Source organism: Rhagoletis pomonella, unplaced genomic scaffold (assembly GCF_013731165.1).
Source record: "Rhagoletis pomonella isolate Grant_MI unplaced genomic scaffold, Rhpom_1.0 Rhpom_scaffold_00004, whole genome shotgun sequence".
NCBI lineage: Eukaryota > Metazoa > Arthropoda > Insecta > Diptera > Tephritidae > Rhagoletis > Rhagoletis pomonella.
Genome location: NW_023458558.1, coordinates 45,168,719 through 45,176,359, shown reverse-complemented (window position 1 = coordinate 45,176,359; position 7,641 = coordinate 45,168,719).

Here is a 7,641-nt window from a genome sequence, read left to right as displayed (position 1 = left end):
TGTGAAATACAGTGTAAGCGAAAATTATTATTACTATTATTAATAAATATTACATTTAATGGCAATCACAAATGCAAAATGAAAATATGGTGAAAAACGTGACAAAATTAAGTAAAGTAATTTAAAAATATGATTAAAAAGAAAAAGAAATCACAAAAAAAAATAATAAAAATCATGTATGAAAATATAAGTAAGCGTCTTCTTATTTTAAAGACTATGAAATTGTTTGACTTTCACTTTCAAACAAAATTGCCAACGGATAAACTGCTCAAGACGATGTGCATTAGGGTGGTCCAAAAAAGTGAAGTCGGATTTTTATGCCCCAGCCCCTGGGATTGTTTTATGCCGACAAAAATTATACCCCTGTTTTGTTTTTTTAAACTGAAAATTATTTAGAAGTCGCTCAAGGCGCTCAAAGTTGTCCATGTATTTTATATACATGCATTTTTTTTGGCACACCCTAATGTTCATACATGGTGCCTAATACAATCCAGCAGTGTGGCAGCGGCGTCATCAATGAAAGTGATCATGAATTGTTTGCATTATTGCCACTTATTTACCATGGGAGCAGTAGCAGCAGAGCTTTATTCGAAGTATATTCGGCTGCTGTAACTTCCTACAACTTTTCTAAAAAATGGGAAATAATCGTAATATTCTGCGCTAAAAGTCACAGTACTGCCTACTGTTTGTATTGTTCCTAAAATAACAGCTGATTTATATTAATAACGTTGTTGCTAAAAATAATCTTGAGGCAGTGATCGGACTTCTACCACATTGTGGTCGATATGCCCCTTTTTTGAGCATCTACCACATCTACCCCTCAAGGTCTGAAATCTACCACATATTCACGTTTTTGAGTAGTTTTCTTTTTGATTGACATAATTTTCTTAATTTTACACGATATGGTTACGGTGACCATACTAATCAACGTAAAATAAAGGACATACAACTTGTATGATAAAAGTACCTTACCCATATCTTAATTTAAATCAAATATTTACCAGTTAATTATATTATTTAATTGTACAAGTTCCCCTGCTGTAGCGAAAATTGGAAACCAAATTGTTTTCAAGGACTTCGCCATCTTTTGCTACCAAAATGCGTTTACCGTAATTCATACTGCACGACGAAGCCAGCACACAGTGGTTCAGTATTGGAACTGAATGTTCACCGGAGCCTTCATTTTTCAACCAATTTTTACTAAAAACCAAATAAAAACTTTTATTTTAGTGAACATTTTTTATAACATTTCACATTTTTGTGTAATTTTTTCGTTTTGAGAAAACCATAAAATTTTTTTCAACAAGTTTTTGCTATGTAACATTTATTAACAGGAGAATAATTTTTCTGGAATCTTAGCGTGCAACACGAGCCTGGGCACAACTTTCCCTGTGCTTTATAGATGGTACAAAGATTACCGATTAAATAGAAACCCTCAAGTAGGGTACGAAACAAACTGGCGAAGGTTTTCGTTGTATTTTATAAGGGATATTTTTATTTTTCATATTCTGTATTTAAAAGTTTACCTCTGAAAAATGCAGAGCTGATTTAAATAAAGGACAGTCTAGTGAATAAAGGACAAAATGCGTCCTTTATTTTGAAAAAAATTATAAAGAACAGGGGGTTAAAATAAAGGACTGTCCTTTCAAATAAAGGACGGATGGTCACCGTAGATATGGTAACAAGAATGATATAATACAAGATTCCGAATTCCCGGCAACGATGAAACTTCTCAAGTAAAAGTAAACAAAGCCGAATGGGAGGATAAAATAAATTGTAAAATAGTAAATTTTCTCAGTAATCAATTTTTCGACAGGAAACTCCGTTTTATTGTGTTAAATTGCGAAAATGTAAAAAACCGGTGCTTTTTGTGGAAGTATTAGCAAATTTAAATGTCTTAATATGGAAGGAATTGCTTTACACTGTGAACGAAAAATTGCCAAAACTCAACGCAATTTTTAGCAACTTCAATCTTGCACTTTATAATACTAAAATTACATTTTTTAGAGTCTAATTAAATAGTTTGCCATTTAGGTTAAACCTTGTAGATTTTTTTTAAATTTTTGTACAAAGTTTAATCCAAGCCCAGAGATCTACCACATTTTTTTTTTAAATCTACCACATTTTTCCCAGATTCTACCACACAGAATTTTTTTGAAGTCCGATCACTGATCGTGAGCTGTAAAGTTGTTTCCGTATTTTCAACGTTGACCAAATGCGACTGTTTGAGATGCGTGCTTTGACGAAACGTACAGACAATACTTCAACACTGCCTAGGCTAAATATCTTGGAATAACTCTTGATAACTTCAAAGGTGTTTCCTGCAACCCGACGCATAGCATTAACAAGGACGTTAATTAACCAGTACCATCTCCTCCAGTAATGTCAAGATCCTGCGCTGATGACTCTCACCAAAATATTTTAATACATAACTCACTTTTAAGAAAATATTACTTTCCGACGTCAGTGCTAAGAATTCGTTATGGGTTTTCGGCATTTTTGCAGATCTGCCCAATGGTCGGCAGAGTGAGCGGATCTAAAGTGATCATAACGTGATAATAGCGCTGGGAGGCACTGCTCATATTGCGTGCCTTAAATGTCGGAATGAAGAAGAGAAGGATTCGACTCACCATTTCTTTTGTCATTGTCAAGCTCTCCACACAAAGCGACTAAAGCTCGGGGATCTCGTAGTTTCACCAGCTTAACAGAGCAAAGAGGAGTGTTTCTCAATTTCAGCTGGGCCAGTATGTGATTTAATAAACACTACATATAATGGCACTTTGGAATAACCCTCCTACTGCCTCATAGATGGCATTTGGGATGGAAAAATATACCTCCTGGCGGAGGTTTAAAGACTTCATACATACCCTCCTCGCCCCATCTACCAACTTAGTTTTCTGAATTAAATTCTTCTTCTAAGTATTAGAGAAGTGTGTTTGTGTTACCAACAGACAACCACCTCATTTTTATAAGATTATTTATACATTAACGAGCATTACAGTGTTAATATTAACACTTTAAAAAAAGCATTGTCAGCACTATAACTACCACAATCTACGAGTGTGACTTATATGTACATAAATATGTATGCATGTTTTACATGTCCATAATTATTATTATCACTGTACTTATAGCATAAAGTTGAGTCATTCATTATTCGATTGTCGGCTGTAATTTGTAATCATAAATTCGTAATAAAAAATAGAACGCTAAATGCATATTGATTGATTTGATTGCGCAGGCGTACTCATAAACTCTTACATGCATACATACATATTAAATTAGTACCAATGTACATGATACTAGCTCCTGTCCATTCCACAACATATTCTTTAAGATACACCTACCAGTATGCATGCACGTAGTTACATTTTTATGATAATTTTGTAATAAGCAATTCGAATGGCAATACAATTTGTTCTTTCGTATGGACAACCTAACCTAACCATAGATACATATGTACACGTTTGAAGATTTATAATGCCAGCCTGTTTATATAGATACATACATCCATACGCGTCCATAAGAATGTGTCCATCGAGTTGTTGTAAGCAGGCTATTAAATACATTTGCCACGCTCACCTCATATTAACTGCATACTAGGAATGTTAATCCCGGGATCTCGGTCTTTTTTAGGTACCGAAAATACCGGGATTCTTGGCAATTTGCACTGATGGCAATAATAGAAGTTCCTTTTCTTGACCAGTATTGGCTCTATTTCTTTTTTTTATTACTTATTTATGTAATATTTTTTATAAATGTCTAGCTCATTATAGCTAGTAAACATAGAAAAATTGCGTTTTTAGTTTTTCACTCTGACGTCAGTAATTCAAAAATGATTTAAAAATTCAGTGGAATTTGCTTATAGAAGAAGTATAGATACCAATATAAGAGGAAATTCTGTAGAATTTAAACAGATTCTATTTTTTTGGTGCATACGGACTGGTAAATATTAAAACCGCCCTTTTAAAATTTAATCCTTGAAATTTCGCATCATTTGTTTTTGAAAAAATTATATGTTAAGGGCTTATATAAACTCGATAACATCCTCGAGTTTCGTCCTTCTAGCTTTCTCAACTTAAAAAATTTCCTATTTGTTTTTGTGAATCCAAAAAATTTTTAATTTTTTTAAATTCTAAAGAAATTTCTGTTTTCATTTGGTACCCATATTAGTAATCTAAATTGCATTGCATTTTACAAATAATTTTTGGAATTAATCATATCTTTGAAATTACATAGTACTTTAAAATAAATCCTGACGTTAGAGAGAAAAAATAAAAACGCAACTTTAAATAAAAAGCTACGTTTTAAATCCATTTTTTTATTATTTATTTTATGGTAGGAGAGCTACTCAAACAATATTGAAGTAATTTTTTCAAATTAAGTTGTTGAAAAGTAATGAATATATAAATCCCGGGATCAATTCCGGGATAGTAAAAAGCGAAAAAATTAGCATCCCTACTGCATACCGTTTTCTTTTCCGTTGCCCACTTCTGATTATTCTCATGTTTATTATTCCTTCAACTTACTCGTGCAAGTGTGATTATTGACATTTTATTCATAGTTTATTTTATTTTATTTATTCGTTATGTTCAATTAAAATATTTTATACTTATTTATTCTACTTCAAGAAACGGCGCTAAAAATGTTGTTTATGTGTTTAGGAACAAGTTAGATTTACACTTTTAAATGCAGCAAAGAAATTGATTTCTGCGACAGACTGGTAAATGATAAGTCCTAAACATAACCTGTAAAAGTTTTTAGATAAAATACTATGCCACAAGCTGTTAATAATTTATTATATTATTTATCAAGCGACTGCAATTATTTCCCCAGTGATAATTTCAGGAGTTGAAAGACCTTCCGAAAGGCCTCCTGGGAGTCAAGCGGCCTTCCACACTACATTCCTTTCTCCTTTCTTTTATGTATTGAAGGGCTTCTTCTTTCGCTACCCATGCAAGGCCTTCCAGAAGGGTTTCTATAGCACGTACTTAAGAAGGCTTCTTTAATTTATAAAAATAATACATCTTTGAAGTATTTTCTTAAGGTTTATATCAAATATGTGTTACTGCAACTTAAAAATGTTTATTGAAATTCATTAGTAATACTAAATAAAATAAATTTATGCATTGGCATAAATTGTAATTGGATAAACCCTTCTAGAAGGCAAGCAAAGAAGCACTTTTTTCAGCCCTTCTTGGGTAGGACTCTTAGAATGGCATTACTTAAGGGGCCTACCTAAATTATCTTCTCGGTCGTACTGCCAAGTAAGTGCGACGGGTATCTTAAAGTAAAAAATTTGAATAAGGATCTCGATTGTATCGACCTTTCTCTGCCCATCGCATAGAAATTCGTTCCAACCGGTTTAAAAATATTTGCACCAAGGTTCTGGTTATGCCTAGCGCTAGTATGTATACTCTCTTTTGCAGTATACAACTTTTTTTTCAAAAAACTGCATTTATACGAAAAAGTCTATGTAGCAAAAACATAATTTTTTTAAAGCACAGATGTAACTAATATACATTTGCCGGTCGTTGATATAAAACGATGGGCATTTCTCAGAAGCTTCGAATTTTTTTCAGATTTTTTTGTTTTAATCATGAGCACATGTCTGAAATTTTTAGTATATCGTCACCTGAAATGCAAAAAGACGTAACAACATCGTAACTAAAATGGAAAAAGTCGTGACTAAAACTTTTTATTTTTTATTTTTTTCATAAAATGATATGGGAGTTGTAATTCGATGAAATCCATCATATCAATCAAAACCTTAATTTTGAATTTTTTATTAGTTACGACTTTTTGTATTTCAGCGACGAACTTCAGGTGACGATATGTACGTTCCTTCAACGCAATACCAAGGTCAATAATTGCCCAAAGTTTGGTATAAGTTGATAAATCGGTTACCGAGATACACATACAGTGAAGCAAATAAAAACTGGACGCGACATTTTAGTAAGTTTTGGCTATTTTTCTTTACTTTATTTACGCTTACTATTTTTTATGAAAGTATGGCTGATTACTGAATAAACACGACATAAAATCAAATTTTAGACTGTGCAAAAATTAAAAATGTACATTTGGTATCAGATAACTTCTGAGCTGCTTTTTAAAGTAAGTTACGTGGAACGTAGATCAGTCGCTCGGAGTATTTCGGCGCTTGGAAATAAATTCGGCGGCACGTTATTTTGCAACTAACAACGTAATGTGTCGTCGGAGGTGTTCATTTTGTGCCTTACTCGTAGATGCCATTGGTCATGATGACAATTTTGGTACTAAAAACTGAAAGAAAACGTGGCTTACCTCAAAAGTTGCTTACCTATTTTCCCAGTGGGATACGTTATACATATGGGCATATAAAAAGAAATTTTAAGCATGATCGAGCATACTTTATATAGAAGAAAATGCACAACACCGTCAGCCAAGAAGATTACTAAAAATCAACGCGATTTTCTAGCGTCTTGCGGTTTGCACTTTGACGTACTAAAATTTAATGGGATATGAAACTGTGTACTGAATAAAAAGTAAAATTTGTTGAATTTTAATAATTTTTGCACGAAGTTTGAAATGTCGATTTATATGGTGCGTGTTATATAACGCGCTAGACTTTTCTAAAAAAGGATGAAACATCGAATAAACAAAATGAATATAGCCAAAACTGGTCAAAATAAAAGGTTTATATTATTATTTCTTCCACCACTTATACTGTCGTGTTAAAAAATAAGGACAAGAATTTTGACCAGTTTTTACTTTTTTCTTTCGTTTGTTTAATGTTTATTAATTTTTTACTAAAATCTGGTTAATTCTTTGATACTTACCATATAAATGTATATAAATTTCAAACTGATGGTGAAATTAAAGAAAAAAATGCACAAACACAAACTTTTTATCCTTAAATTTTAGAAAAATTCAGAGTATGCAGTTTTGTAGTCAATGAAATTGTAGTTTCAAGAGGCTAAGAATTCGCGTTGATTTTCGATACCTAATTTTTCCGACGGTGTTACTATTTTCATCCATACAAAACAAATTATCAAACATAGTAACTTTATATGGAAGAAAATGGGCGCCGTCAAAAAAAGAGTTTTCAAAAATCCGGGATATTTTGTAGACACTTCAAACTATAAAATTTTCGTTTTTGAATTTTGCAAATTTTTGTACAAAATTATAAATTTCGATTATACATACATATCATACGTCTGGGGGTGTACAACACATAACCAGGAATTCCTGTTTTTTTTCAACTGTGCTACTGCATAACGGAATTTTTGCGCAGTAATATATGGTGTTTTGTCCGAAAAAAAGATGCAAACGTTAGTTATGCCAATGAATATTGTGCATGGCTTGCTGATGTCCTTGCATCCGCATTTTCAGCTGCCCAGACCCCGAGATTAAAAAATAGACTTTTATACTTTTGTTGGTTTTTATTAGAATTTCTTAACGAAACTTTAACTCAACAAAAAATTCTTTAACTCTAGAAGGTATTGCTTATTTTGCACATTGTTTCATAGTCAGCCACTGTGGCTGAGTGGTTAGAGGTGCGTACTGCCATTCCGTAGGACCTGGGTCAGATCCCTGGTTCGAACAACATAAAAAATCGAACAGTGTTTTCTTCGAGCATTTTCGGCCTTCTTCACAATAAAG